General features: G+C 45.4%; 1 long non-coding RNA gene across 1 annotated transcript; it reads left to right on the top strand.

Moving 5' to 3' along the window:
• Positions 1–1,235: 1,235 nt before the first annotated feature.
• On the top strand, positions 1,236–7,967 carry LOC143676655 (uncharacterized). The gene is made up of 3 exons (XR_013172241.1): positions 1,236–1,499; positions 7,097–7,246; positions 7,657–7,967. It is a non-coding gene; the product is annotated as an uncharacterized LOC143676655 (long non-coding RNA).
• The last annotated feature ends 764 nt before the right edge of the window (positions 7,968–8,731 follow it).

The raw sequence follows: 8,731 nt of genomic DNA, 5'->3' as shown, positions 1-8,731 counted from the left end.
GTGGTTGATGATGCCTTTTACTGAGAGGCAGAAAAAAGGGGAAGGAAAAGTATATTTTTGTTTATTTTTGGCATGTCTTTTGTTTGGCTTTGTAGATAGAGTGGTGTAAACAAAAATCACGAAATATGTACATATTTCATGTTGGGTGCCTATGGAACATCCAAGGAGAGGTATTAGGAAGGCAGTTGAGATTTCAAGGAGCAGCTGAGGCTAGAACCACATGGTGCATTTGGAATAGAGATTCTCTTGAGCCACGAGTCCAGGTGAGATTGCCTAGTTTGAGATGTAGATAAAGAAGGGAAAGGACATCACAAGAGAATTTTCTCAATCGACTTACACTTGGAGGTTAGGCAGAGGAGACAGATGCAGCAGAAGAGGCTGAGAAGGACATCTGGGAAAACGGGAAGAGAACCTGGAGAGAAAGGCATTGTGGAAAGCATGAAAAGAAACTGTGGGATGTGAAACCATAACCTGATCTCTGCCGACTGAAGCCCTAAATGCGTAGCTCCCTGCTAATAAAGGACCCAGCTAATCTGTAAGCTTGCTTCCCTATGGAGGAAGGAATATACAAATGGTTCTTTGAACAAACACCAGGTACTTCAGTAGTTGGATGTTATTCTTTAGCCCGTATGCTTTTCTGGAAAAATACGATGTTATCACACATGACTTTGAATTTCCTCGGTTAATCTGTAATCCCTCCAGCACACAGAATGAGTAGTAAGAAACCGCCCCATATGTCACGAGACTTCTTTTAAGGGTATGATCTTATACACAGTAAAATGGCTTTGTATCTGGCCCTTGTGATTTTCACCTAATTGTGGAGAACGTCTTGTGATTCTCCAATTTGCCACCATCAGAGCTACTGTCCCTATCTTGAATAAGTTCTCAATAAACTTGAGGATGCAGTCAGTACCTGGTGTTTCCTTCAGTCTCATGACTGGAAACTCCATACATGTGGCCCAGTTTGGAACAGAAACTGTTACAAGAAAATGGAGTGCCCACTGTCTTGCATGCTGCTAAGAGGTTTAAGATGAGAACAGCGAGGTACGGAGAATCTCTCACGGAAATGTTGATGTAGGCCTGTGTATCAGTAGCCAGGAATTGAAACCCTGTCTCAAACTGGCTTAGACCATGAGGACATTTACTACCTCCATTTCACAGGAAATTCAGAGCAGGGGCTGTGGGGATGGCCAATTAGATGCTCAGTGATGTCACAAAAGATCCAGACTCATCTCTTGGTGCTGCCATTTTTCAGTAGGAGCTCTGTCCTCAGGCTGACCACAGAATAACCTTATTCAGGCATGGCAGTATTTAGAAGGAATATGGTCTATTTCTGTGGAATTTCTCAGGAGAGCATAAGCTTCTCCCCAAAGCTCCCAGCTGAGTTCCTCAACTGTGTAGAATGGGGTCACATGAACTTTCCTAAGCCAATCATTGTAAGAAGAAGACTTTTCTAAGCCAATCATTGTAAGACGAAGACTTTTCTAAGCCAATCATTGGTAAGATGAAGGGGTTGCTCTGAGAGGGATATGACAGGCATGTGTGGGTAGGGCTTACCTGGCAAGGGCGTGGGCTGCATCCTTGGCGAATAGTGCACGTTACTGAGCCCGCCTGAGTACTTGTGTTTGCATCTGTGATGCACAGTAAGCTGCACCACTTAAGCTGGGTAGAGTCCTCTAGGGGTGCCAGGTTTATTCTGCCCAACCAACCATGTTGATATTTTTATGAAGCTCTTAAGGGGAGGAAAAACATGACAGAAACAAAGGTTTTACAGCTTTTGTCAAAGAGAAGCACCGAACAACCAGGCCTGGTTCCTTCCCAGCAGCCTAGGAAGACTGGTCCCTTCTGTGACTGTCACCTTGATTGCCTCAACTAAGCACCACCTTTGCTGCATCTCTAGATTCAGATACTGGTGGTCTGTGCCCAGCACTCCCGGCCATCTGATCCCCTACTTTCTTGGTTTTCTGGTGGCCTTCATTAACCCCTGGGCTAGAGCTAAGGCCTGTGACTTATGTCCGTGATTTTGGAAGACACTGTAGCATTGAGCATTTACATAGCCTTAAAATGTGTTTAAGTCTATGTAAAAAGACTTAAAAAAATTATCCATCTTGGTTTTTCTGTATTTTGGTGCAGCAAAAGAGGACTTTGGAAATAAAACATCTGTCCCTTATCTGTGTACAATAGTTTGTTGTGTTCCCTACCTCAAGGAAATTAATGCGTCTCATAATAAGACATCAGAATAACAAAAATACATTATTAACTATTGTCAGATACAAAAGCATATGCCTCTATTTTATGTTATTCAAAATGAAGTTCCCAAGTTAGGACATATTCCATTTCTGTTCTATTTGATTCTATTCTACTCTGTTTATTATCCCATCCCACCCCACCCCACCCTACCCCACCCCTTCCCTTCCCTTCCCTTCCTTCCGTCTTAGAACATATTCAGAAAACTCTTTCTTTCTGGGAGGTTCTGGCAGGCTTGTGCTGAGGTCTGGGCCTGTTAAGCATCACACTCCAGTCAGTTGGCCAAAATGCCTAGAGATGTAAAGTAAATGCCCAAAGAGTGTTTAATGAGTGACTCTGGAGTTCCGACCACAGATGAATCACACAAGGGTCTTTCCTCAGACGGGCAAAACGCAGTGTAACTGATTATGGGCTTGAATCCTTGGCCTTATTTGAATTTCAGAAAGGAAATGCGTTTTCACGGAAAAGATGATAATGTGTAGGGGTGGTTGTGTGAGTTCATTTCTTGTCCTCCAAGAGTGCTCCAGCATGCAGACCACCCCCTCCCGCCCCCAGGCCCAGGCTCCCATCCCTGTAGCCATCTTCTTTGACTTTCTCATGCCTTTTAAGGAAACACACTCTGCCTCTGGAAGCCTTTCAGCCGCCGCATTCCAGCTTGCACACATGGAACCCATTGCCTGCCGTTCAGCTGGAGAATCTGCCAGCGTGGCAGAGAGGAGAGCTAAAAATAGCTGGGCGTCACTCAGCAGGCTCTGCTGCGGCAGCCGTTTTCATCTGCTGCTATGATATGGGGGCCGTGTGCTGGGATCGGGACGGGGCCATCATTCCCTTGTTTGGCAGAGTCTGTGATTCATACCCCACCCTACATGGATCTTTAGTTTTCAGAGAAATGGCATGGGGTGTCCTGCTCCTTCTCTCTCTAACCTCCCTGATAGTGAGGCTCATGCCTCCTCTGCTCCCGGGGCTCAGGAACCCTCACCTTGCCCATCAGAGAATGGGCAGAATGGAACCACACCAAGAAAATGAATCAGCAGCCAGGGCAGGCACCGTGGAGTGTCTTGGGGTCCATCCTGTCTCAGCCCTCCAGGTTCTTTTGGGGCTCATTCGGGGTGCTTGGTTTTGAGAGTCCACAGACTCAAGTGCCTGCAAGGGCTGGCCGGTTTTTTCAAATGAGTAAGGCTAGAGGGGTAAGGCAATTGCCAATGGAGGCAAATTGAAGAGAAGGATCCAAATGAAAGACATTCAGGTTGGAAGATTTAAGTCTATCGCTGACAAAAGGCAAATGTGGCCCTGGGGTTACTAGTTTACAGTCTCTGGTTTAAGGTACCGAGTTAAAGCTGAATTCTGAGCACATATTGCCGCGTCTGACATGCTATATGACTTTGCAAAGCATTGCAGTTTTGGCCTGGACCCATCACACCCACCCCCTGACCGACCCCCAGCGACAATCACTGTGAGCCTGATGAGAAGAACTGCGTGAGTGACACGGTCTAGAGGTTTCACGGTGAATATGTGGCCGCATGTAAAGGTTGCCGAAGCTGCTGGATGGCCAAGGTATGTTAAAAACCAGCAAACCTGACACAAGGCTGGTGAATGTCCTGGAGGTAGTAAACGTTCAGACCATAAGCAAAAAGGAGGCCAAGCAGGAACGTCAACCAACGTTGAATGTTGAAGAAGTATTCATAAACAAAGAGGCTGGAGAAAGACGTTTCTGGAAGTAAAGCAGCAGCCCAGGTCCTCTTCAAACTGGCATTGCGATGTGGCCTTTTCTGGTAATTGCCGTGTCTGGTCATTATGAAATCCAAACAGATCTAAGCTACGATCATGAGAGCAGGGGTAGCGTACGTGAGAAGGGTTCATGTCTAACAACTCTTTTGGTGTTAAGTAGGCAAACATTCGTTGCTAGGTGCTGGGTGGTACTCAGTGAAAGGCGCATATGCCATGGTCAAGTTGATGGTCTTTATCTAGTCTAGCGGTGGAAACTGACATGTAAAAATTAATTGGAGTGCAGAGTGACAAGAACTTTGGCAGAAGCAAGCAGGTGACTGAGAGGTCCTCTGAGCTAGGTGGGGTGCCAGCCACAGTGTGCTGATTTGAAATGATGTATGTACCCTAGAAAAGTCATGTTTTAGTCCTAATCCCATTTTGTAAAGGCAGCCGTTTCTTCTAATCCCTATTCAGTATTGAATGTTTGAAACTGTAATTAGATCATTTCCCTGGAGATGTGATTTAATCAAGAGTGGTTGTGAAACTGGATTAGTTGGAGGTGTGTCTCTACCACTAATCAAGGTGGGTCTTGATTAGTTTCTGAAGTCCTATAAAAGAGAAAACATTTTGGAGAATGAAGGAGATTCAGAGAGAGCAGAGCAGAATGACATAGCCTCAAGAAGCAGAGTCCGGCGACCTTTGGAGATGAAAAAGAAACATGCTTCCTAGGGAGCTTCATGAAACAGGAAGCCAGGAGAAGAACTAGCAGATGACGCCGTGCTCACCATGTGCCTTTCCAGATGAGAGAGGAACTCTGAATGTGTTTGCCATGTGCCCTTCCACTTGAGAGAGAAACACTGAACTTCATCAACCTTCTTGAACCAAGGTATCTTTCCCTGGATGCCTCTGATTGGACATTTCTATAGACTTGTTTTAATTGGGAAATTTTCTCGGCCTTAGAACTGTCAACTAGCAATTTATTAAATTCCCCTTTTTAAAAGCCATTCCGTTTCTGACATACTGCATTCTGGCAGCTAGCAAACCAGAACACACAGGGACAAGAAAATGAAAAGATCTTGATCCTGCCTGCTCTTAGTTAACATTTAGAGACAGACATGCCGACATGTCAATGAAGGACATTGTTTTCTCCAATGGAGGTGTTTCTCACGAAGAAGGAGACCTCAGGAGAAGCACCAGGAGAGATTTAATAGAGTGGCGAGCAGTGCAGCGGAGTCTTGAAGGATGAGATGTCTCTGCTCGGTGAGGCTCCTGAGAGAGGAGAGTGTTAGAGACGTGGAATCAGTTATTGCTGGACTCCTCTGGGCTGGTAGAGATAAGTCTGGACCGACATGTAAAGAACAGATCCTGATGGGCCCCACTTGTAGTGGAGAAGAGTTTATGTTTACTACAGCAGAAGGAGAGGGACATTGACTAAAAAGTTTAAGCAGGCGATTATATTTCATTACAACTGGACAATCTACTTCCCACCTTCTGTTGTAAGGAACTATTAATTTTATGTCAAGGAAACGGGGAGGGAAGAAATGACACTATTAACAGTCTAGCTACACAGAGATGGTGAAGGCCTCAATTAGGGCCGTCCCTGGGGAGTGGGTGGTATTGGAGGCTCGGAGGGACATAGGGAGGCAGGATGAGAGGGCCCAGTGGCTGGCCCGATGTGGCTGGTGAGGAGAGGGGTGGGTGGACGGGAGCGTCCCACGTTCTGAACTGCATAACTGGGTGCCTGGTGGAGCCACTCCTTGAGGTGGGGAACGCTTGATGGATTAGAGATAGGGCACGAAAATAATGACCCCAAGAAAATAATGGTTTTAAGGTTCTTATGGGGCATATACCCATAAGCAGGCAGTTAGATCTGTGCATCTGAAGCCTGAGAAGGAAATCAATCAGGAGATCAATCATAAAGACTCAGAAGAAATCCCTGCATGGCTGAAAGCTTGGATTTCAATGTTATCACCCAGAGGGAATGTGTCGAGGGTAAAGAGAAGCAGGGGCAGGCACTGGCGATCATCAACAATTAGGGAAGAACCTTCAGTGGGGATTGACGGGTAGGTAGGGGGGATTTCAGGGAGCAGACTGTTACCAGCCGTGTCCTCTGCTCAGTACTCACAGACTAAATGGGTCACGGTTAAGTGCCTTATTACTGGTTATGATTTTACAGCATCATTTTAATAAACTCATCATTTTTCATCTGCATATACCACAGTTACATCTTCTCGCTTTTTTTTTTACATTTATGCTGTTTCTATTTTTCAGCATATAAACAACACAGTGATAATTAACTTTATGCATAGATATTTACATAATTATCTGATTATTATTTCAAAGTAAACTAGAAGAAATGGAATAGATGGTTTAAAGGGCATGCACATGTTTAAACATTTTGATAGGTATGAGCAAATTGTCCACCAAATATATACCAGTTTATATTCCCCTAGTGGTCTTGGAAACATCTCATCTCTCTGATAAGGGCATATTCATTTTATTAAATCTTTGCTAAGAGGATAGATGAAAGATAATGTTGCATTATTTTAGTTTCTTTAAATACCAATGAAGTTAAAATTTCTGACAACGTACCCTAAGCAACTGCAGAAAGATGAGCAGTAACACCCAGAAGCGCTTTTCTGTGCCCAGCGCGTGTCGTCACTCTTAATCCTCCCACACTGAAGACAGCACTTCGTTTCGTAGATGAGGCAACTGAGGCTCAGAGAGGGTTTGTAACAGCGCTGAGTTGTGCAGCTGGTAAGCGGTATATGTGGCTTTTGAATTCAATACAAACTGAAGTGTGTGCCCTTAGTGTTTTTTGTTTGGGGCCTGTTTATGTTGGAATTTTTTTTTTGTTTTGTGTGCTGATGGTGGGCTCACATTTCATTCTTTTTCCATGTGAATATCCTGTTATCGCAGCACCATTTGTTTATTTATTTATTTATTTTTGGAGTGCATGGACCGGGAATCGATATCATTGTATTTTAAAGAATTCGCTCCTTATTGAACAACTTTCCCAAAATTGCAAATTTTTAAAGTTTTTGTCATTAGCCTTTTATTTTATTTATGTTGCTTTACATTTTTATGAACTCAAGTGTATTTTTTTCCTTACAGACGTCATCTCTGCTGCCGTGTTTGTAAGTGCCATCTCACCACCAGGATACAAAAATGGGGTAGCCGACAACAATTGGGCATCTTCTCAGCCCCTGCACCTCTTGCCCACTTCCACCCCCAGTAGGTGAGCTCCAGACCCAGATTTACTCAGTGAACCGCAGCAAAGGGCACATCCAAGGTGAGCAGTTCATCCCCAGAAGCAGGGTGAGTTTCGGTGCTCTGAGCTGGCGGTCGGGGCTCAGGGTGGCTGACACCCGGGGGTCTCTGGCTGTGGCTCAGAAACCATGGACACCACAGCTGAAACCGAGAGGCAGCTCCCCAGGGCCCCAGGGGGTTGGCTGCCGCAGACTCAGCTGTGTGAATTGAGGACCCAGGTTCTTGGCAACTCTGGTGGTCTGAAGCTACATGTAGCCCCAGAAAAACATTTAATCCATTCCTGTGGGTGTGGACTCAATGTAAGTAGGACCATTAGCTGAGGCTACTTCAGTTAGAGTGTGGCACACCTCAATCAGGATGGGGATTAATCCATTACTGGAGTCCTTTATATATAAAAGATATATATATATCTTTTTTTTTTTGCATGGGCAGGCACCAGGAATCAAACCTGGGTCTCTGGCCTGGCAGGTGAGAACTCTGCCTGCTGAGCCACTGTGGCCTTCCCTTTTTATAAGAGAACGAAATTCAGACACAGAGACAGAAAAGCCACAGAAGGCAAGGAGCTGAAAAGGAACCTGGAAGAGACGGGAGTGACCAGGAGACACCACCATGTGCCCTGCCATGTGACAGAGGAGCCAGGATCACTGGCAGCCAGCCTTTGGGAAGGAGCATCACCTTAATGATACCTTAATTTGGACTTTTGCCCAACTTCAAACCATACTGAATAAATTCCCATTCTTTATACTGCCCCATTTTGTGGTATTTGCTTGGAGCAGCCAAAGAAACTAAAACAGCATCTCACATCATCTTTGGGCCTGAGAACAAATGGGCCTTCCCTAGCTCTGGTGGCCTGGTAATGGAGAAAAGGACAAGGAATTGGGGCACAGCAGCAGGAGGGCCACAGTGGAGCATTTGTGACCAGCCCCGCTGCCCATGGCAGTACGCCTGGACCAAGATTGCTTCCTGCTCCTTCCTCAGTTGAGGCATGGGAAAAGTGGCCATTGGTGCCACATATGGCTTTTGCTTCTTGATCCCTCACACTCCAGGGCATAGGTTTCCTTTCCTTTCGTTAGGGTGTGGAAGAGCACTATATTTGGTTGAAAAATGCAGGCAGGCTAGGAGAATTGAATTATTACTTAAAAGTAGCTCAAAAGCCATTCTGCAATAGCTCTGGGCTGTTTAACATAAGGCTAATCTGGGAGTTGGCTACGCGGGAGGTTTTATCATAGTTGTTGAAGTTTGGTGGGAGGGACTCTCCCTCCCACACTGCTCTTTCCATCCCCTTTCACCTCCTCTCCCCTCCCACAACTTTTCACTGCACTTCTGAATTGCCTCTGTGAGCAGCAGACTCTCCCTGTATCATCAATAAAATTTTTGGAATAATTTTTTCTCCCGTTAACCTTTCTTGAAAACTGGCCTTCTGCTCAGGGTGCTGCCCTCTGCCTCAGCCCTGTCAAAGGTTTTCTCTGACTTTCAGCTCTGCCACGAGGTTGGGCTTGCCATCTCT

Source organism: Tamandua tetradactyla, chromosome 3, assembly GCF_023851605.1.
Source record: "Tamandua tetradactyla isolate mTamTet1 chromosome 3, mTamTet1.pri, whole genome shotgun sequence".
Taxonomy (NCBI): Eukaryota; Metazoa; Chordata; class Mammalia; order Pilosa; family Myrmecophagidae; genus Tamandua; species Tamandua tetradactyla.
The sequence above is the reverse complement of the archived record's forward strand: the minus strand, read 5'-3'. Positions and strand labels throughout refer to the sequence as shown.